The 24523-nt window shown below is 35.9% G+C and overlaps 1 long non-coding RNA gene and 1 other non-coding gene across 2 annotated transcripts; one reads left to right on the top strand and one right to left on the bottom strand.

Moving 5' to 3' along the window:
- Window positions 1-1422: 1422 nt before the first annotated feature.
- LOC125341690 lies at window positions 1423-23199 on the bottom strand. The gene is made up of 3 exons (XR_007209050.1): window positions 23115-23199; window positions 18028-18034; window positions 1423-1478 (listed from the first exon to the last, which is right to left on the bottom strand). It is a non-coding gene; the product is annotated as an uncharacterized LOC125341690 (long non-coding RNA).
- On the top strand, window positions 19191-19316 carry LOC125341734. Its single transcript, XR_007209071.1, has one exon. It is a non-coding gene; the product is annotated as a U6atac minor spliceosomal RNA (small nuclear RNA).
- Window positions 23200-24523: the final 1324 nt, after the last annotated feature.

Genomic DNA, 24523 nt, shown 5'->3' with positions numbered 1-24523 from the left:
CTGGTGGGTGTATCTTCACCACTAGAGCACACACAAATAGGTCTCATGTTAAAATGAGAGTAAAATGTGTAATTCTTTTTTTTAATAACCACATCCCTTTGTTTCTCTGGATGGAATTTTTCCTTGAGATAGATTGCCACAGAATTTGCTTTAATATTTGTGATTCTCTGCAGCTATTACACTTGGAGGCAAAAGTTTTGACCGCCATGGGCCTTGGCTGACTTTTCCAGCCCTGGGACATTATCAGGGCATGAATGCCCAATAATTCTGGATCTAAGAGCTCTGACTCCAGAACTAAAGGCTCGTTTTGAGGCAAAAAGTAGGATACTGGTTTGGCAAACACAAAGGTCATTTTGGAAGCAGCCAAGATGCAAGAGTCTCTTAGAGATGAAAACCAGTCCAAGACTGGTCAGCTCTGCATTCATCCAATCAACTTGGAAGCTTTCTAACAGTGAGCTATGGGGCTTTGATTCTTGGAGAAAAGTGCAAAGGAGAAGAATTAGTCAAGGAAAGAAGATCATTGTAGCAGTTTCCTTTGCCTTTTCATTTTAAAATGCTTTTAAATGCTATTAAAATTGATCTGAAGTTGGAGATGGAGGAAAGGGTTAATTTGTGGGGACAAATTCATTCAAATGTGTCTCTTAAGCCATGTGTGAGTGGTTTATGCACATAATCCTAGCTACTCAAGGGCTAAGATGTGAAGATCCCAGTTTGAAGCCAATCTCCCAAGACAAAACCTAGGACTTTTTAAATGACCAAGTAATAAGCAAAAAGTCAGAAGTGGAGGTATGTTGCAAGTGGTAGAATTAAGTCTTAAGTAAAAAAAGCTAAGCAATTGTATGAGGCCCTGAGTTCACATCCTAGTACCAACCCAGAAAAATAAATAAATAAATAAGTGATACACACACACACACACACACACACACACACACACACACACACACACACGTTTCTTCTAGAAATCACTGGCAAGTCAAACCAGATCCCACTGAGGTTTGAGGTATCCTCTGGGCCATATTCCTTCAATGTCACAAACCATGGGCAGTTACCATCCCTACTCTGGGAAATCTTAGTAAGGAATTTGTAACCTACTCAGTATATACTACTTACTATGCTTATTATTCTGAACTTTTAGAAACAACAACAAAAAAAAAACCAGAAATATGCAAATAAAATTAGAATGCATTCCTGGTCATATTTATTTTATTTTTCTGAAATCAAATACATTTAGTAAATCTGGCATTACCTACTTTTTCTTGAAACCACTCTGTACTGGTTTCATAAAAGACATTAAAATATACCAGGTACTTCTCTGAAATATTTTCTACCTCTTTTTTTTTTGGGGGGGGGCTGTCTTGGGCCTTGAACTCAGGTCATTGATGCTTCTATAAGCTATTCTTTTTGCTCAAGGCTAGCATTCTATCACTTGAGCCACAGCTCCACTTCTAGTTTTTTGGTGATTAATTGGAAATAAGAATCTCAGGGATTTTTCTGCCTGAGTTGGTTTTGTCCAGGATCCTGAACTCTCAGCCTTCTGAGTAGCCAGGATTATAGATGTGAGCCACCTGTGCCTGACAAGGTTCTTCTATTTTTCATAGAATAAGAAAACCATGATATTTTATAGTCATGGTGGTATTTTCCTTCCAATTCTGAAGGACACAATAGCTGTCACTGGATGAATTTGTTTTACCAGAAGTAATGACAGGATCTGGATCTTAAGTAACTTTACATTTTAGTTAAACCAGCAATCTGAAGCATGTGAGTGCTTTAAAATAATTAAGCCATGCTTGTGAGACACAATAGTAAAAGGAATAGCAGCTATCTTGTAAAAGCTGAACAGCACAGAAGGGAAAAATGTTTCCCCTCATTTTCATCAGCTAATAATCAAAACTGTTTAACACTGACCAGAGAAAGCAAAAAAAAAAAAAAAAAGTAATTAAATACCAAGTTGCATGTCATTACTTTGCATTTTGAGTTTCTAAAGCCAAAGCATTTCATGAAAATTGTTATATATTGCCCAAATCAACGATTGGAAGTGGGCTTTTAAAGGCAAAACTATGAAATGTGATATCTTCAGATATCAGTCAAAAAAAACCCCAAATTGGATTATTGCTACTCCATGTTGTTGGGAAAATGGAGGAGAATGGAAAAGCAATAATAGGCCAGAATCGATCATCAACAGGCAAGAACTGTTTATTGAGAAACAGGGAGGGGCACAGACCTTCCTGTGGGATTGGAGGTTGTACAGGGGGTGAATTTGGGACCAGGCTGATATGGGGTCTGAGCAAGGAGGCAGAGGTTATTGAAAGCACCACTAGGTCTAGCAAATTTTGGCTTTTCCATTTGGCCTGCAAAGGGTTGTTTAAAGCTGGGACTAGGTGCATATTAAAGCAGGTTCCCATATGTTGTGGCTTTTCTTTTGACCCACAAGGGATTGTTTACAACTGGTTCTAGGTGAAATATCCTGCCTGCATATCAAGGCAGTTTCCCATGCTGAGGTTCTTCCCAGTGTCTGTATGGGCCTGAGGCAATAGGGTGGGGTGGTCAATCCTTCATGTTCCAACTTCGGAGGCAAATCCTTCATATAGGAACTTTGGATACAATTCATATACTAATGTGCCTCAGCATCAAAATTGTGTTAAAAGTTCTGCCTGGTGTCTTTAAGGGCCTGATGAAATAGGGAGGGGGCCAATCCTTCACATGTGAATAGTCCAGCTTCAAATCCCACTGCTGGCTACCTACATGATTAACTTGGAACCAACTATCCTGTGATGTAGTGAAAATGGTTTCACTGATGAGAAAAAAGACACTTTGTAGGACTAGTAGGTAATTGATCAAGGAGCTATAGCTCCCGTGCTTTCATCTAAAGGACTATTGGTGATTGTCATTAAATTTCATGTTCTGTTTTATTTGAGAGTGTTATGCACTCTAAACCGTGCTAACACTACAATAACAAAATCTTGTCTCTAGATAGAGAAATCAAAATTGATGATGAAGATATTTCCTATGATTGACGTTGGTGGTTTAGTTGCCATTAAGATGATAATGAATATCATTCCTGGTCATTTACACATGATGAAGTTGTCTTGATCAGACTTTGTGGAACACAATGACTGTCACCTAACAAGAGGATTTTTTTTTTTGTTTTCGGTTTTCTTGAAAAAATAACACAAAACAAAAGCAGAGTTTTGGCCAGGGGCTAGTGTCACATGCCTATAATCCTAGCTACTAAAGGGTTCAGGTATAGGAATTGTGGTTCAAAACCAGCCCAGACAGCCACCAATGAGAATCTTATCTCTAAACAGCAAAAATCCACAAGTCAAAGTGGGGCTTAGTTGACAGGAAGCCAACTTTTAGCAAAGAAGCCAAGTGAGAGCATGAGGTCTGGAGTTCAAAACCCAATACTGGTGTAGTATTCTAGATTTCAGTTGCTTTAATTATGTTAACAAAGCAAACTGAATTATATTGAAAGTAGTAATTTAGTTTTTAGGCATTCTCTATAAATTCTACTACAAAAACTTCAGACTAGTTGGTTTTTTTCCTACTATAGATAAGCTTATTCTTTTTTTTCTTTTTGAACACTAGAAATCCTAATTTTTCTACTATGTTGAGTTGAAACTTCTTTACACAACTGATTAAAGATAAGTTAAAGTTTAATTTAATGTTAAGTTTATCCTATTTTGTTAATTTCAACTATAATTATTTTTATTGCCTGAAAACCTGTTATACCCATGTGATATGACACAAATGAGAATTTTCTGGAAGTCTTCTTTTGGTTCAAGATTAAAGAATACACGAGTCTGCCTTTTCACATTAATCTTGGTGTTTCTTATTATCTGGGTCACTTCTTTCTTTTGTTTTCTGTTTTGTGAAAGATTTAGAAAGAAAGAAAAAACATGTCTCTGTAACAAGAGAGATCACAGACAGTGTCTGTTCAGAAGTAGAGGAGAAAAATTAACCTTAGAGCAAGACACATTTTTTTTAAAGGTCTGGAGATGCAAGGGAAACCATACTGGTGTTTCAGCCCAAAACAAGCAAGAGCAGAACAGATCTGCTCATACAACCTAAACTCTTATTCAAAATAAAAAATTTTAACTATTTCAAATTTTGGGTTGTTATATGGAAGTACAAGGTACTTGTTAATAAATATTTTAGAAAATCTGGGCACCAGTGACACATACCTGGAATCCAAGCTACTCAGGAGACTGAGATCTGAGAATCATGGTTCAGGACCAGCAAGGGCAGAAAAGTCCACAAGAATCTTATCTCCAACAAACCACTCAGAAAACTGGAAGTGGCATTGTGGCTCAACTGAGTTCTAGCTTTGAGCTGAAGAGCACAGGGACAGCCCCAAGGCCCAGAGTTCAAGCCCCATGAATGACAAAAAAAAAAAAAAAAAAAAAAAAGAAAATGGAGCATTTGTTTTAGATGAAAAATATTACCTTTGCAAAATATGTTCTTATTGCTTTTAACTCTATTATTGGAAAAGGTGAATTTCAAGAACACACTGTATGCCAGTCTTCCTAAAAGATTCAATGACTTGAATCATTTTGTTTTTATTGAAAACTATACATTTTTTGAATTGCTGAGTGATTTTGTTATCTTTGTAAGAATGGGTTATAATAATCTATCAAGATATCATCACATTTTCTATTTGCCTTTTCATTTGAATTTTGCCCTTCTGTTTTGAACCTATTAATTTCATATACATTTGTGGGTTTGGGGGAAGCAAATACCTTAGCTACTACTAATTTAATGTGACACACTGTAGATGAAAGTAATGCTATCACTTATGTGTTTTTTCCCCCTTTGCAAGGGAATTTTCACCAAGACTTCAAAACTAATAAATGTTTGCTATATTTTCTGTCAATAAGCATTATTTCCCAGACATCTGTGTATAGCTCATCTTCTGTCTATCCCTAGGAGACAGATGACAAAAATTCATACATATCAGTGCTAATAAATTGATAACATTAATTGCCTACATCTATCTTATCTAGGGCTGTCATTTTGTCTTGACATTTTTATCAAGTATAAAAATTAGACATTTTTGTGAAGGTTAATTTGAAAATTTAATCACAGGGATTGCTCAAATGCCTCTTTTTTCCCCTAGTCCAAGACGGTAATGTGTTTTATTAGATGATCCAGACCATTAAAACCTGCTGCCCACTCTAGGACTCTTAGTCAGATAACTGTTTTTGAAAACTGCCATATAGTCCTGTTTTATAAATCTTAGAGGCTCACAATCATAGATAGGTAACGTTCCTCTTTTTTGTAAATAAACACAGGTTTAGTGTCCCATCTAATACAATTTTAAGAGAAAAACAAACCCTAAACCCTGTATTCAGTATCTAAAATATATACAGTTATGACCCTGAGCCCTGAGCAAGTTTGTTCTTACATTTGCTTCTTTTTGGGCTGATGGGATTGCTCTATGAACCCCTTTGACTCATTCAGATTGAACAAGGATACCCTCTATCTAGCCTGTGAATAACCAGGGCTCAATGGAGTCTGGAGCTAATGGAAGAAAATTTAGGAGGGTAAATTAGGGTTATTGAAGAAAATGGAGTAAAAAGAATGGAGGATGATGATTCTGATCTGATTTCACTAAAATGGAAAGGTGGAAAGAGTAGAATTAGAAAAATGAACAAGATTAAAAAGCTATATGACAAAGGGTCAACAAAAAACAGCAAAGGTGTTAATCAAACGGAAGTAATAACAACCAGTGCTGGAGGGGATATGGCCAAAAGGGAACCCTACTTCATTGTTGGTGGGAGCATAAACTTGTTCAACCACTCTGGGAAGCAGTATGGAGGTTCCTCAGAAGGCTAAACATAGAGCTCCCCTACAACCCAGCAGCCCCACTTTTGGGCATCTACCCAAAAGACTACAAGCAAGACCACAATAAAGCCACCAGCCCAACTATGTTCATCGCAGCACAATTTCTCATTGCTAAAATATGAAACCAACCCAAATGCTCCTCAGTAGATGGGTGGATCAGGAAAGTGTAGTACATATACACAAAGGAATTCTATGCCTCTATCAGAAAGAATGACACTGCCCCATTCATAAGGAAATGGATGGACTTGTAAAAAATTATACTAAGTGAAGTGAGCCAGCCTCTTAGAAACATGGACTCTATGATTTCCCTCCTTGGTCATAATTAATATGTGTCTAGGATAGTCCTAGCAGAAGATCACAATACCTCAATAGCTGTGTATATATGAACTCATAAGTGAAATGAAATCCAACTTATAGAAATAAGTGGCTTATCATTGTTTTATTTTCAACATGCCATGTGAAATTATGCCTTTTCCTTTTGTCTTTCTTCCCCATGGTTTTACCCTGATGCCACTGTATCTGATTTTGGTATCCTGGGTATTGTATACATGTTTATTGTAACTAGGGAAGGGAAGGGGAACATCAAAATGGAGAGATAGGATGGGGGGTGATGGTAAAAGGCAAACCAATGCAACAGCAATACTTAGAAGACAATATTTTAGGGGCTGGGAATATGGCCTAGTGGCAAGAGTGCTTGCCTCATATACATGAAGCCCTAGGTTCGATTCCTCAGCGAAAATGGTCAGAAGTGGCGCTGTGGCTCAAGTGGCATAGTGCTAGCCTTGAGCAAAAAAGAAGCCAGGGACAGTGCTCAGGCCCTGAGTTCAAAGCCCAGGACTGGCAAAAAAAAAAAAGACAATATTCTATAAACCAAATGTACATTTCAGGGGGAGAGGGAATTGGGGAGGGAGGATGGTGGGATAAAAATGAGGGAGGAAGTAGCAAGTTTGATACAAAATGTACTCACGGCCTTACATATGAAACTATAACCTCTCTGTACATCACTTTGACAATTAATTAATTAATTAATTTAATAATGAAAAAAAAATCTTAGTGAAAAAATTCATGCCAGTCTGGGCAGACATATTTGAGAGATTCTTATCTCCACCTCATCAGCAAGAACTTGAAAGTCAAGATATGGGCCAAGTAGTAGAGTGCTACACTTGAGTGAACAGGCTAACAAGAACACAGGTCCCGAATTCAAGTCCCAGTAAAAAAAAATCTGAAACAAGATAATAATTTTTACTTATTGAAAAAATTTGTATTTAAAATATATTGTAAAAAGAGAAATGTGAAATTAAAGCCCAGAGCTACAAAGCTACACAATATATCAAGGCAACTATTTTAACCAGCTATGTTTCAAGCTAAGTGCACACAATAGCCTTCGCTGTGAAGGTCAGTAGATTGAGATTACGAGCTCTTTCAGAGTTTCAGTTCAATCTAGTGTAATAGATTCTTGATCAATTTTGTATGAGCATGACAGTATTTTCTCTAGGTCATAGTTAGACTAATTTTGTTGCCTTTTATTGTAAAAAGAAAGAACATTTTTATTTGCCTATTTTTGGTAAGGTCAGGTTATATATGATCACACTGGATAAAATGAATCTTTGACCTATGACTGTATCGCAGAATTCCTCTAGTGTTGACATACCAAATCCCAGAAAATTGTGCTTTGAACAAAGTAGAATTTAGAGATAAGTGATTTAGACCTAAACTTTACTTGTAAGATGCTTGGAAGTCTGTGGGCTTAAATAGAGTATCTGCCTTGCTTTTTATTTTATAAAAGATTCAGGGGAAATTTTGACAGTATCCTGTATAACCAGAATTTGGCACAATATAATTATTATGGACTTGGGAATTAAGTATGCATGTATGGTCTTTCTGATTCTCAGGATTGCAAAAGGTCTGATTGATGGAAATATTTTTATGCAGCCTTAAGATTAGGTGCTTCATAGAGAAATAAAGAAGCTCCTTAGCAGTCTGGCATTAAAACTACAAAAACTACTGATGTTTCAGGTGCTGATGGCTCATGCCTGTAATCCTCAGAGCTCAAGAGGATGAGATTGAGAATCTTGGTTTCAAACCAGCCTGGGTGGGAAAGTCCATAAGACTCTTCTCTTCAATTAACCAGCAAAAACTGGAAATGGAGCTTTATATAGCTCAAGTGGTAGAGTGCTAGCCTTGTGTATCCCTTGACACTGTGTGGCAGTATCCTGGCCTGAGTTCAAGCCCCAGGACTAGCATTATTAAAAAGAAAAGAAATAAAAACCCTAATTTAGGGATGTGATAACACTGTGTACACTTAGTGAAGAATGAAGAGATAGTGAAATAAATTATGACTTAAAATGTTACCATCCAGCTCTGGACATCTGATTCTGAGAGGAATGTCAAGGAAAATTCAAAGATGAAACAGAATGCAACATAATCAGAGCCCAATGTCAATGCTCCCTCTGAAACCTTTCCTTGTAGCATGAATGTTTCGTGGTTTTTGTTGTTGTTGTTTGTTTGTTTTTCAAGAGGTGTAAGATCTGTTTTTTTTCTTTTTGCCTTCTGTCAGAGATCTAACTGTTCCCAAACCACTTGTGCTCTTATCATCTGAAGACTGCATGGTGCTAGAGGAGGATTTCAGGTCAGCTCACTCTCATGGCATAGGAGTCTATGATGTTTATCACTGTGTGAGATCAGCTCCAATTTCACATATCAGTTTATGAGTAAAATGCATCTTGGTCACTGTCACCCCTTTTATCATCCTCCCCAAGGACCCCTGTATATATGAATCTTGGAACTGTTAAGTACTGCAATCTAGCTAATTCCTTTGGCTTTGAGACAGCTCCAGATGAATACAGCTCAATTTCTCCGGTTTATTGGCTTTCTGGCATATGTGTTGATATACCTACTTTTATCTGGGTTGGGTCTGAGCTCTTTCTCTTAATTTATTATTATGGGGAATATTGAATTGATTGTGATTACAGAACCTATTCTGTATCTGTCCTGTTTGCACAGCCAATAAGATGTTACTTTTTCTTCTTATAGCCTTCTTGATAACTACTCTGACCCAATGAGAGTCTCTACAGTTCTAGCACCAAGCTTATTGGAACTTAATGTATTTTTCACATGTACCATGATTTGATTTTTTTTTAAGATGAGCTTTTTTTTCTACCTTTTGGACTTATCAAATATTGTTATTTTGATACATGTTAGACTTTCAATCTCTTCTATGCTCCTTTTTGTTTTCTTTCTCTCTGCTTTTCTATCTCTCCCTATCTCTGTTCCTGTTTTTCTTTCTCTCTTTTCACTTCCCACTAGATGTTATCTTTTCATCCAGTAACTTTAAAATGATCAGTATATATGCAATGTCCAACAAGATAGTATTATATACAACTACATAATATTATACTACATATTCCACAATACCACATTATTGTACATAGTAAATAATACTACATGATAGTACATAGTATATAATACTGCACAATACTGTACATAAAACTACAGAGTAGTATATGCAACTGCATGGATGAATCTTGCAACCATTATTTTGAAGAATCAAAATGCAAGAGTAAATATATATGATTATATTTCTGAGATGTTCATATAAAGTCAGCACTAACATGGATGTTAGAAACAGGAACACTGGTTCCCCTATGGACATGAAGATTGACAGTGTGTGTGTGTGTGTGTGTGTGTGTGTGTGTGTGTGTGTGTGTGTGTGATGTACTGGTACTTGAACTCATGGCCTCGTTTGGCTTTTTTGCTCAAGGCTGAGGATGCTGTTCCACCAGGTCCCCCCCCCCCCACCTGTACTTCCAGGTATATTTCTGTTAAATTGGAGATAAGAGAGTCCCAGAGATTTGTCTGTGTAGTGTGTCTTTGAAACTCCATGCTCAGATCTCTTCAGGGTTATAGGTGATAGGTTATCCCACTGACTGTTAATATTGCCTTGGAAGTTTTCTGGGGTTAATAAGTGTGTCCTATGTTTATATTGAGATTCTGGTTATCCAGGTCAGTGCAGTTTTCAAAACTTATTGAGGTTGATTTTTGATCTATCGGTATTTTATTGTATGTAATATTTACTTAAAAATATAAAAGTTTTATAGAAATACTACATTTTTCCCTCGAATTTCCTCCTAATAGGAGCGTCTCAGTATGTTGTATTAACTGGTAAGTCTGATGTATCTGAGATTTCTTTTCATATATACATACATTAGGTACCCACATTTATTCTCTTAAAACTATAAATTTAAATTTGTGTCTTTGGGCCAACATTCCTCCATATTCATCCAATTGTAGAACTGACCAGTTCACACTCCCATCAAGAATTTCCATTTCCTTTTCTCCATAGCCCTCCCAGCACTTATCACTCGTCCTCTAGCCCCACCCCACCATGGTGACCATGTCCTCCAGCCCCATCCCCACCACAATGTCCACGCCCTCCCGATCCTATCCCAACATGGTGGCCTCACCCTCAGGCCTCACCCTGCAAAGGTGGCTATACCCTCCTACCACCCACCACCCCTCCCTGCCGACCATGGTGGACACATCCTTCTGTACTTTGGTATATCATTTTCTTGCTTGCTTTTTCCTTCCCTCCCTTCCCCTTTCTTCTTGCTTGCTTCCTTCTCCCTCCCTCTGTCCCTCCATTCCTTCATATCAGAACTGGGGTTTGAACTCCAGTTCTCATTTCACTGTAAGGCTTTTTCACTCAAGGCTGGCACTCTATCACCTGATTTATATCTCCACTTGTGGCTTCTTGGGTGATTAATTGGCGATGAGTCTCATTGAATTTTCTGCCTAGGTTGGCTTTGAACCAGAATTTTCAGATCTCAGCTTCTTGAGTAGATAGGATTATGGGTGTGAGCTACCAGATGAAGGCAGTCTCTAACTTTGTTTATGTGGAAGAGTGGCAGGTGATTATCTCAGTCATGTCTTCTTAAAGAAAAAATAACTGGTCTTAAAAAATCCAGTCTTACATCCCTATGCAAGATTTTTCTTTCTGTGCATTTAATGACATAGCTTGACTCAGTGACATCCTTAGAAGCCACTCTCTGTTATTTCATTAGTTAGCAGAAATTGGAACCTGTTTATTCACAGTACAATAAGAATTAATTCAAGAAAACAAACAGTACTGTTCCTCATATGAGAATGTGTTTTATAGTTTAAGTCTTAACCTTGCCTTGTTCTTTTGATCTTATTGTGAGCTATGTATTCAGGCTCAACTTTCTTCCATACCGTACAACTTTTGATCTCTTACAATGTTACCTTATAATGCTCTGTTTAAGTCAATCTATCCCATCACCATGAGTTAAATTCATGGCCTCAGATTGGGCACAGTGGTTCATTTCTTTGCTAAGCAGAGAAGGTATATGTGCTGAGAAGGCAAGCTTCTAAACTCACATGGTAATGTCTGAAAGTAAGAAGACATATATAGGTTCTTTAGATGTTTCACATATCTAGTTTTCGCCATTAAAAGCCTTTGTAGTTAGCAAAGTTTTGCTTATCATCACAAAAACTAAATAAATTGAATAAAAACTGCTGGACTTTTACTTTCTGCTTATTTAAATTTAGAAAGTCATCTTCTTTCCATTTTATTAGTATACTTATGGATGAGCATTGTACTCATACTAGCTTTCTGTCATTATCTGTGTTTATCTGTAACACTAGGTATATGCCTGCAAAAATGAGTGCATCATATACAATTAATGGCATAAATTGTTCAGTGTATTTTCTTTTTTAAATGGACACATTGTATTCTGTGTACAAATATATAAACATAATTTAACAACAATGAATGATTACATTATCTTCTCAGTACTTCAGTGTCTCACTTTCCTCTTTTTTTCTACCTTTTTTTTGGAACGCATTTACATCACCAGTAAGCTTAGTGAACTCTCAGCTTTGCATTCCACCACACTGCCTTCAGAAACCATTATGGAGTTGGTGCTATGAATATATAGATTGGTGGGCAGAAGTACAAATTGTAAACTTGGTTCACCTATCTGTATACATTGTCCACAGACATATAGTCCATGATTCCCTGTAAAAAAAAAAAAAAGCATTCCATGGAATATATTAATCATAGACATCCCAAAAATTGGATCAGGTATCTTTAATATTATACTTGCTGTTTAATGGAAATTTTTAAAATAAAAATAGCCAAGGCTTCCAAACCAATGTAGTGGTCTCTAGTGTAGTCTGTTTCTTTCCAAGTACTCTACAGTTTTATGATACTAATGTCACATTGCCAACCTTGGCCACCAAGCTTGCTCCAAAAGGTTGAACTCTTAACAAAAAATACTTTTCCTAATAACTTTCATTCCCTTTCCCAGACTAAATCTCAAACTATGAAAGTGTCCAGATTTATCATTAAATTCTGTTTTGTCCCTTAATGAGTATCATTATATAGAAGTGTGCATTTGAAAATGTCTCCTCTTATTTTTATTCATTCTTTATTCATTTTTTTACTTTGGTTCTATTCAAATTATTTTGAGGCAAAGAGAAGGCTAAAATGAGTATTCATTATGGCAGTACTTTCTTACCGTTTTCTTTACTTGAGTCAATGTTGATGGACTGGTTTTGTTCAGTAGACTTTTTGTCACATATGTGTGTCGTGTTGATCCTCCTTTGTTTTTAACATACTGGAGCTTAATTTCAATATAATTCTTCATCATGTTATGAGTATGGTTATCAGGTAACAATTTATACAATTATTAGAGGCATATTGTGGTATTTTCTTTTTGTTATTGTTGTTTTGTTTGTTTTTGGTTTCAGTACTGGGGCTTGAACTTGGGCTTTTCACACTGTCACTTGCCTTTTTCTACTCAAGGCTGGTGCTCTTCCACTTGACCCGTAGCTCCACTTCTTACTTTTTGTTGATTAATTGAATATGAGTCTCATGGATTTGTTTGCCTGGGATGATTTTGAACCTAGTTCCTCAAATTTCAGCCCCTCCAGCATCTCAGATTATAGGCATGACTACCAGTGCCTGCCAATTGTGGTGTAAAGAAGTATGTGGATTTCAAAGGGTCAAAGGGTTCAGTGTAAATAAAATAAAGAATGGGGAAAGGGGGAGGAGATAATTAATTATTTTGTGCTAGGATTATCCTATTGGATAATTGAAGCTTATTGAAAATATACACATCTATCACTATTCTAAAATTTTTTAAGTAAAATAATATTGTTCTGTATGTATCACATATCTGAGCATTCTGACCATTAGATTAACTATATCTAATTTTATAAACTATATACTTTGTGTAAAGGCTAAGAGAAATTATTGTTCTCAAAAATATTGTATTGGAGTATACCCAGTTGTCTTCATAAGAACAGATGTTTGAGAGCAGGTAGAGCAAAGCATAATTTATTTTGGGGGGGGGGAATCATTAGTGGAGAGAGTTGAACAAAATATTTGATGAAAAGGCAGAGCCTACTGTGGAGGTTGGCCTGGTGCTCACAAAGCTGCCCACAGATCAGGACTGGTTGGATAATGATAGACTGCTGAGTAGCTAAAGATGAGGGCCATAAAATACAATGACAAGCTATTTGTTTCTTTCTGAAGCTGATTATTTGACAATTTTTGAATTTTTTATTCTTTTCATACATCTTGGACTATTAGACAATGTCAGACATAGTGTCACTGAAGATTTTCTGAGGTTACTCTTTAAAACATAGTAATATTTTGCAAACAGCTTTAAATTCTCCAATTTAAAAATTGTTGTTTTTTAATGAACTTGGAAATTCTGTAAAATTGACCCTATTGACTGATGTAGTGGTATACATCGGTAGTCTTTCTTTCTTGGTAGGTAGAGATAAAGACACCATGGCTAAAGTCCAGTTTGGGGGGAAAAGTTAGCTAGACCCTATCTACAAAAGAAGCCAGGTGTGGCAGCATATACTTCTATTTTCAGCTACTAGGAAACAGTGATATCAAAGTCATAATTTGAGAACAGTTCATAAAAAGCATGAAAATTTTTACGAAGAAAAAGCATGAAAGTTTATATGAAGAAAAAAACCCTGAAGTAAAAAAAAAAGGAAAAAAGACTGAGGATGTGGCTCAAGTAAAAGAATACTGCTTGGTAGTTCATAACCCAGGGTTGTAATTTTAGTGCCACCAAAAAAATTGAAAACAGGAATTACCTATATTTGGGGGGTATCCACTGACTCTTGTGATACTGGTTTCTTAACTAAGTAAAATTTTATATTACCCCTAAAGTACCTATTTCTTTACCAATAGAGCTTTTTTTAGTTTTTATAAAAGTTCTGCATAATGATGTCCATTTAATTTCTCCATATTCATTTGTAATATTCATAAGTGATAAAATATTATGCATCCTGAGATGTAGACAAAAAAGAAAACATGGACTTATCTAGTTTAAGAAGGTTTATAAGCTGGGCACTGGTATATCACACCAGTAATCCTAGCTATTCAGGAGGCTGAGATCTGAGGATTGTGGTTCAAAGCCAGCCCAGGCACGAAAGTTCGTGAGACTCTTATCTCCAATTAGCCACCAGAAAACCAGAAGTGGAGCTGTTGCTGAAGTGGTAGAACGCTAGCCTTGAGCTGAAGAGCCCAGGTCAAGAATTCAAGCCACACGACCAATTTAAAAAAAAAAAAAAAAAAAAAAGGATGTTCTCTGAGTTGACACATGGGCAATTTCTGTAGGGAAGAGCAAGATGTTTTGTAACAAATATTAGTTACCCCTTAGATTCTTTGAGGGGGGGGGGAGAGGGATCAAACTTTCAGAGTATGCTCTTTTTAACTATAGTTAAGCTTGATTTCTTGTTCTTCCAGGTTTCAGTATATCTCAATGTCATCTCAAAGCTTAAAAGTTTCTACATACTGTTTTCATTTATAAATACATCTATTTCCAGTATTTATTCTTATAGACTCTACTATTTATACATTCAAAAGTTCATTGATATACACAAGACTGCAGTCAAAACATGAAAGACAATCTTTTATCTTATTTTAATGAAGACATTCTTTATCAATGACATTTCATTGTCTCTTCTACCTTTCTTTCAATTTGAGTATTGAAATATCTATTTGAAATTTGGTACTAAAAAAACCCACCAACCAACCCTGAAAATCAACATCCTACAAAGTATCTTATATCTAATAGTATTTGTACAGATTTTTAGTACTGCTTCTCTCACAATAACCAAATTGAAAGCAGCCAGAATGTTCTTCAGTAGGTAAATGTTTATGTTAATTGTGGTACATTCAGATTCAAAACTATTATTCAGTGCTAAAAAGTGAACTATATAGTCATGAAAAGATATGGAGAAGACCAAAATCCATATTAGTATATGAAAGATGACAGGAAAAGTCTACATACTGTATGATTTCAATTCTTTGACACTGCATAAAAATTAAAACTCTGGAAATACCAAGACACATCTGTTTTGTAGACTCCTGGGAGGAAAGGTAAGAGAGAATAAAGCAAAAACAATTTTAGTGCAGTAAAAATACTGAGTCTATAATTGTAGGCACATGTTATTACACAATGTATATAAAACAAGGTAATAGATTCCTGCTGTGCACTTAGATTTTTTTTCACATATCTGACACTTTTTAATTGTTTCCAAAATGAAATATTATCTCTACTGATACTTTTTCACCTTTTCTAGGTGGCTAATTGCTTTTAACTTTTATGCATATTCCTCAAGTTACAACACATTCTCAACTAAATGATAGTTATTTTCAAAAATCTTCAATAAAATAATTGAAATCATACATACATGTGCATGCATGCAAACACACACACACAAACACACAATTTGTACACCATAGTCTGGTTTCATCCCATATAAGTAAGGTTGGTAAAATATTTGTAAATCAATAACCTAGTAATAACCCATAAACAGAATCAAAGGCAAGAGTCATATGGTCATCCGAATTGATATTGGAAAAGTTTTTGACACAATTCAATATCCTTTGATTATAAAAAGTTATAAACAAATTAAGAATAGAACTAATTTATCTTAATATTATAAATTTCCACGTAATAAACCTACAGCCAACATCATACCAAAAAAGAAAAGTCATTTCCTCTAAAATGAGGAAAGAGACAAAGTTTCCATTCTTAGTCCTATTCAATCCAATGCTAGAATTCCTAGCCAGAGCAAGAAAACAAGAGTAAGAAATAGGAAAGATCTAAACAAGAAAAGAATGGTCAAACTATCCTAATTTCTAGATAATATTATTCTATACCTAAAATACACTAAAGATTCCACCTAAAAATTTCTAGATTTGGTAATATCTTTGGTAATGTAGCAGGATACAAAGTAATTGTGGAAAAAACTACTAGCTTTCCATTTACCAGCAATGAACAAGCTGAGAAACAAAAGGAAAAAAAAAAAAAAGATTACAACACATAGTAGCTACAGAAACAAATCAAAACATAAAATAGGTAGAAATAAACTCATCTAAGGAAGTGAGAGACCTCCACAATAAAAAAAAAAAATTTAAACCGTCAAGAAGAAAATTGCAGTACACATCATCAGATGGAAAGACCTTGATGCTCAAGGATTAGAAGACATAATTTTATGAAAATAGGTACACTATCCGAAACAATTTAGCAATAAAATCCAATCTGTGGGATGGGAAAGTGGCTTCACAGTAGAGTACTAGCATGCATGAAGACATGGGTTTGATTCCTCAGTACCACAGGAAAAGCTGGAAGTGGTACTGTCACTCAAGTGGAAGTGTTGCTAGCCTTGAGCAAAAAGTAGCCAGGGACAGTGCTCAGGCCCTGACTTCAAGTCCCAAAAATGGCCAAAAAAAAAAAAAAAGCTAATTGGCTTCAAAATTGCAACATCATTCTTCAAAGAAATGGAAAAAATCAATCTTAAAACTCATATGAAAGTACAAAAGACACAAATGAATCAAAACAACACTCAGCAGACAAGCAATGCTGAAGGTATTACAATTGTAGACTTCAAATTATACTTTAAAGCCATCATAACAATCGAGTATCATCTTGGCACAAATATAGACACAAAAAAATTGGAAAGAACAGAAATCCAGAATTAAATTTTTGCAATAGCAGCCATCTGGTTTTTGAACAAAGGTTCCAAAAATATACATTAGATAAAAGATACATTTTTCCACAAACAGTGCTGGAAAAAAAGTGAATATTCACATTTAAGAGAATACATTTGGGCTGGGGATATAGCCTAGTGGCAAGAGTGCCTGCCTCGGATACACGAGGCCCTAGGTTCGATTCCCCAGCACCACATATACAGAAAACGGCCAGAAGCGGCGCTGTGGCTCAAGTGGCAGAGTGCTAGCCTTGAGCGGGAAGAAGCCAGGGACAGTGCTCAGGCCCTGAGTCCAAGGCCCAGGACTGGCAAAAAAAAAAAAAAAAAAAAAAAAAAAAAGAGAATACATTTATTCTCATCCTGCACTAAAATTATTGCAAACTAGATCAAAGATCCTAATGTAAGAAACTTTGTTACTACTGTGGGAAAGAATAGGGAAATATTAGAACATATTGTTGTAAGGGATAACAATAGTTCAGCAAATAAAGTTACATTTTGTCAAATGTGCTTGCTCAAACTGAAAATCAGTCACTATACTAAAGAAAGATGACTGAAGGATGAAAACTTGACAGACAAACCTCAGAAGGAGGGGAGAAAATTTCACCAGCTACACCCCTGAGAGGATTTCATTAGTTAGAATAGAGAGGAAGCTCAAAATCCCAAACTCATTCTGGGCCATGTTGGCTCATGCCTATAATCCTAGTTATTCAGGAGGCTGAGATATGGAGATCATGGTTGGAATCCAGTCCAGGTAGGAAAGTCTGTGAGACTCTTATGGAATTGGAGCTGCAGCTGACCTAGTAGATAGCAAAATGAAGTTCATAGACAGTGTGTGTTTAAGCCCCAGGATTGGCACACACACACACACACACACACACACACACACACAACTCCCAAAGAATCAATAGCACAATTAATGAGCTAAAAGAACCAGCAAGAAAATTCTTACATGAAGTGTAAATGGTCCCCAGTACATGAAGAATTCACATTGTCTTTTGCCTCAAAGGAAATGCAAATCAAGCACAACACTGAGACTTCATCTCATTCCTGTGAAAATGGACATAATCAAAACCAGCAACAACAACAAAGCATTCACAAGGACATAGGGATACTCTATACTGTGGGAATGTAAATGAGAATAACCACTATGGACCTAGTTCAAAAAGCTCACGATAAAGCTACCATACAATCCAGTGGTCCTTCTTGGGCATTTTCAAAAGGTAAGCAAGTAAGAATACTAAAAAGGTCATTGTGTACCTGGGTTCACTGAATATTAACAATTGCCAAGCCATAGAAACAGCCAAGATGCTCTACACCTGACAAATGGGTCAAGATTATGTGGTATGAGCTATGCTTCTAACAAAGAACTGATGACCAGAACATACAAGGCTTAAAAAGTTAAATCCCCAAAGAATCTATTACCAGATAATAAATAGGCAAAGGAGCTAAATTGACCCTTCTTGTAGGATGAAGACATATTTAACATCCCTGACCATAAAGGAAATGTACATCAAAACACTTCTCCAGTCAGAATGGCTATCATCAATAACACAAACATCAATTGCTGAGGAGAACAAGGGGAACATAGCTGGGATTATGAGCATATGCCATCACATTCAGCATTTTCTGTTGAGGTCTTAATTTTTTTTCCCCTTTATTGTCAAAGTGAAGTTCAGAGGGGTTACAGTTTTATATGTAAGGCAGTGAGTACATTTCTTGAACTGTTTGCTAACTCCTCCCTCATTCCCCCCTCCCTCCTCTTCCCTTCCCTCTCCCCCCATGAGTTGTTCAGTTGGTTTACACCAAATGGTTTTGCAAGTATTGCTTTTGGAGTCATTTACCTTTTTATCTTTTCTCTCGATTTTGATAATCCCTTTCACTTCCCTAGTTCTAATACCAGTATATACAGTATCCAGTGTACTCAGATGAGATACAGTGATAGTGCGTGTACAACCACAGGAAGGGGATACAAGAGGATCATCAACAATAGAAGCTACGGTTTCACATGGCATGTTGAAAGTAATTACAACAGTGATATAACAGTTGTTTCCATAACATGGAGTTCATTTCACTTAGCATCATCTTAAGTGTTCATAAAGGCATAGCTATTGGGCTCTTGTGATCTTCTGCTCTGACTACCCTAAACATATACTAATCATTTCCTATGAGGAAAACAATAGAGTCCATGTTTCTTTGGGTCTGACTCACTATGGCTCAAGTGGTAGCACACCAACCTTAAGACAAAGAGCTAAAGGACAGCCCCCGTGCCCTGAGTTTAAGCCCTAGTACTAGCACAAAAGTAATTTTTTGTGTTTTATGAAAGGAGACGATGGTTAGCACTCCCCTGACAAGGATGGAAGAGGCCCTTGGGCCTGACAACACGCATGTGGTTAAGGCATTGCCACCTACTTCGTGGCATCTAATCTCTATTAGTTATTTTTGTCTTTTGGCCTAGAACTGTGATCCTCTAATTTCAGCTACCCACATGCCTGGGATAACAGATGCATTTATTTGTCTATGCTTTAAATTTTACCTTTATTCTATTTGTACTTTGTGGTATTTGAACTAATAAATCAATGCCTTTATTAGTTTTGGAAAATTATAGAAGAGGATGAGTGCAACAAGTATATTATCCTGTGTGCTTTACTATTTGTATCAAATAGTTCAAAAATGTTTCAGAATATGAAATAACAGGTCCTGTCTCAGATATTCACCTAGAAATCCACCTTATTTTCTGACTTTATAGATTGTCTTTCATTCTTGGACTGCTAGTTTGTCATCATGATCTAGTTTACTTTTTCTTCAATAGAAATATGATTTTTACTGGGCACTGGTGACTCACACATATAATCCTAGCTACCCAGGAGCCTGATATCTGAGGATCATGGTTCAAAGCTAGCCCAGGCTAGCTGGAGCTGTGGCTCAAGTGGTAAAGCACTAGCCTTGAGCCAAAGAAGCTCAGGAACAGCTCTGGGGCCCTGGGTTCAAGCCCCAGGATTGGATATATATATGAAAAAGAACATGGAGAGAAAAAGGAACCATAGTACCATTATACACTGTTGGAGAAACTGCAAACTTGTATAACTCATATGGAAATCTGCTTGGAGTTTTGTCAGAAAACTAAATATAGGACTTTCCTATGATCCTATGATATCATTCTAGGGCTATGATACAATTCTTGGGTTACTTTGTTACTCAGAGAAATTAAATCAGGATATAATAATGGCACACCAATGAAGAGTGCTGTACACTCATGTTTGTTGCATCACTGTGTATAATAGCCATGTTATGGAAACAACCCAGATGACCTATATCAGTGAATAAATCAAGAAAATATGTTATACATATACAACGGAATACTACTTAGCCATAAAGAAGAATGTAGATGATTTATAGACATGGATGAACCTTGAAAACATTGTATTAAGCAATGTAGATCAGACTCAGAAGGAAAAAATTAGCTAGGAGTGGGTTGACAACAGAAGGGAAAGAAGGAAGGATATATTCACAATGTACATGTATGAAAATCAAACAAGGAACCTTGATAAGATTGGTTGGGGAAGCGGGAATGAGGAGGATGGAGAAGAATGGAGGAGATGATTCTGATCAAGATGCCTTGTATCCATGTTAAAATCAAATACCCTTGTATAATTAATGCATGCTTTAAGAAATGTGGTATCTATACAAAATGGAATCTTGTCCAGCTATAAAGCTCATCTATGGATGAGCCCACTATGGTCCTAAAACATCAGATATTTTCTCTCCTATATGTATTTTAGCCCTAAAAGATACTTAAGTACATATGGTTTTATACATACAATGTCTGTCTGTGTGTGTGGTAATTATAATTGTGAGACTGTTTGAGGAGATTAGAGGAAGGAAGACAGAAAAAGAGCACTGCAGGGTGGAAAATATTGAAAAACTTTGCACCTGTGGATGGAAATAGCTTAATAAAACTCACTAAAATCTGTTAAAAGTGGGGCATGGAGGATGAGGTAAGAGAAAGCAAGATGATCATTCTGATTGCCTGCTATCAATGTATACCACATATACAATATGAATATTCATGTGCAATGGAATCTGCTATGTATACCACATTTTATTTTATTTTTTGCCAGTCCTGAGGTTTGAACTTAGGGCCTGGGCACTGTCCCTGAGCTGCTTTGCTCAAGGGTAGCACCCTACCATTTAAGCCACAGCACCACTTCCAACTTTTTCTGTATATGTGGTACTAAGAAAACAAATCCTGGGCTTCATGCACGCTAGGCAAGCACTGTATCACTAAGCCACCTTCCCAGCCTGTATTCGTTTTCAAAGGTGAGAATAAGCTACGTGCTCAAGCTGATTTAGGTAGATTATATTCATGTATGAAATAGTCCATGAAATAGTCCAGAAACCATTTGCTTTTCTCCCCTCTGTCACATCTTTGCCTGCTATTTTCTAATCTACAATAGGATAGTTCCAGCAGTAAATGGCTTAACAGTCTCTTAGATAATTTCAGTTTTAGGCATTTGAATTTGAAAAGGTTTCTTTCCTGAGCTAAATGTGTGCTCCAATATCTTTTTAATATGCTTCAAATTTCTAAAATTTCCAAATGCTACCATTACTGTTCCCAGAAGGACTTCTTCTCTTTATTCCAAACACAATAGTTGCTTCATTCAATTGCACCTCTTGTCATAATACATGTCACTTGTTCACTAATCTAAGGATAGATTCTGTTGTTCGAGTTCTTAAGCAGAAATGACCAACAAACATACGAAGAAATGCTCAACATCTCTGCTCATAAAGGAAATAAAAATCAAAACAATCATACAAACAACAATAGGCACTGGTGTGCATGTGAGGTAAAAGGAACCCTAATACACTATTGGTGGAAATGCAAGTTGGTGCAACCAGTTTAAAAGAAATTCTGAGATTCCGTAAGAAATGAAACCTACACATACCCAAAAAATTACCAATCAGGATACAGTAAAGCCACTTGAACAACCATGTGCTGCACTATTCAACATAGCCAATTTCTGAAACAGCCAGAAGCCCTTCAATGGATGAAGAGGTCAAGGAAAAAAAAATACATATATATGTATACATATGTATACATACAAACACGCACACATATGTGATATACATACACACACATAAACCACATTTTACATATTTAAATATGCATGTATATATGGTATTATATTTTTTGATTCACATACAGACATATGTATGTACATGTATATATGTATATATACACACAAGTGGATCAAGAAAGTATGGTATGTATATACATATGATGAAATTTTAGTCATCTATCAAAAAGGATATTATGTTACCTTGTAGGGAAATTGATAGAGCTTGAAAAAATTCATGTTAAGTGAAGTAAACAGGATCAAAAACACATTCTTCTGTATGTAGATCTCAATTATAAATAAGTACATATATATGTAAACATAAATAGGCTCATATGAGCATGTACATAAAAGGATGAGCTTAAGTATGGAATATAGGGGAGAAATAAAATGCTATAGCTATTTAGAATAATTAAGTTAATGTTTAAGAGAATGAATAGTAGGTATCTGGAAGATGGGATATCTGGGGAAGAGGATACCAAGGGTATACCAAGAGTATAGACAAATAAAGAGAGGAAATGTGAATAAATACATTTATAATAATCAAAGTATGCATGTGAACATGCAAAATTGAAGAGCTGGGTGGGGTTGGGACAGATGATGAGAGAATGATGAAAGCATAACATGGATCAGGATTCATTTGTACTGACATGGTGGACTTACATTCTTTTCTACAACTACTTAAAGATGATGATGACAATGATGATGATGATGATGATAATAAACTAATGAACACAGTCCAGAGGCCATCAAGAAGGAAACAGTCATAACTGAACTACTTTTTTCAAGGTAGAGCAATTTGCAAAGTTCCCTTCTAGAGTTCTTAAAAAGTTGTGTAAATATCTGTTCAATCTATCTGTTCCTCATGTTTTGTCCTTCAAGATTATTTGGGCTGTGAGTTTAAAATATAAAAGAAGAAATACATTCTTCTAGGCTTTCTAGAATGTGTCAAGTTTTTGGTTTGTTTGTTTTGTTGTTTTTGTCAGTTTGGGGGTTGAATTCAGGGCCCTGGCAATATGCCTGATTTTTTTTACTCAGAGCTAGCACTCCACCACTTTGAGACACAACTCCACTTCCAATTTTCGAATGTCTAATTGGAGACAAGACTGTCATGGGGACTTTTCTGCCCAGGCTGGCTTTAAACCATGATCCTCAGATCTTAGCCTCCTGAATGGCTAGTGTTATAGCCATGGGCCACCAATGCTCAGCCACAATGTGTCAATTTTAGATGCTATTAAACTGTTTAGCAGAATAAATTACCTTCTAATTTGGCATTTAATTATTCCCCAAGTTCCTTGAAAAGAATTTTTGAAATGTACATAGGCACTGTATTATTAGTTATGCAAAAACTTAAAAGATGAAAAGCCAAAAGATTTCTCAGTAAACATGATTTTAAAAAATACTTCTAATGAAAAAGTTACTAAAAGAAACTAGAGACACAGGAAAGAAATAATATCTGTACTAGTCTCTCTCTGCTTGATTACATAAATTTTGAAATTATTTGTTGAGGTCCCAATTACTTTTTGAGAACTTATTGTTGCTGTTGCTCTGGTTTTGAAACAGCCCTCTCAATATATCTCAGGTTGCCATTGAACTTTCACACCTCTTCCAGCAGCCCCTTAGTATTGGAATTATTGAGATTGATTCTGAATTACCTTATGTTAGGATGACATGGCATTGTAAAGTTATTTTCATCTTCCAGGTCAATTAATTCCTAATTGTTTCAGTTAGTGAATTATCCTTTAAGACACTTGTAGATGTAATCCATGTTGGAGGCAACATGGAGATGATTTTCCTGTGTTTTCTAGCACACTTATTTTAATTAAATTTTTTGATAATCCATAATATATGTGTGTAGTATGAGGCATATTTGGTGTGTGTAAGTGCAATATTAAGATTTCATTCTTAGTCCTCAGTTTTGAGGAGTCATTTTAGTTATGAAAATGTTAAAAATTGTAAATAGAGGAAAAGAAGGAGAATGATTAGTTTAGGATTGATATACTATTAAATGTGGCTGAAGAAACTTATCAGGCATAAATTTTGCTACAGTTAATTGATGTGTAGAATTTGCATTGAATCTACAGATCATATCACCAGAGGTTTTTGTGGTATTCAAAGAAAAATATTACAACACTGTAACAAGTTAAATAATTATTTTAAAACATTTTTTCTTTTACTGTACCTGCATGTCCCTAGAATGAAGACACTTGTATTTTATACTTCACCAACTGCTGATCTGGAAGTCTCCTTTTAGAAAATGCCTGTCACCCTTGTAAATGCAGGTGTTACATGCTTCATAATAGAAAGCTGGTAGGGGATTTGGCCCAGATTAGTCTTATATTTACCAGCTCAAGTATAAGTAAATGCTACTGGTTTGTCCTAGATGGTTTTGTTTTTCTATTTGAAAATGGTAACTTATTTTGGAAATCACACATGAAAAAACAATTACATAACATGCAAGGTAGGAATCCATAGAGTACAGTCAGAGGAGTCAGAGGGCAAATTACACAGCATTTGAGGTTAACTTG

Source organism: Perognathus longimembris, chromosome 24 (genome assembly GCF_023159225.1).
Source record: "Perognathus longimembris pacificus isolate PPM17 chromosome 24, ASM2315922v1, whole genome shotgun sequence".
NCBI classification, from domain to species: domain Eukaryota; kingdom Metazoa; phylum Chordata; class Mammalia; order Rodentia; family Heteromyidae; genus Perognathus; species Perognathus longimembris.
The sequence above is the reverse complement of the archived record's forward strand: the minus strand, read 5'-3'. Positions and strand labels throughout refer to the sequence as shown.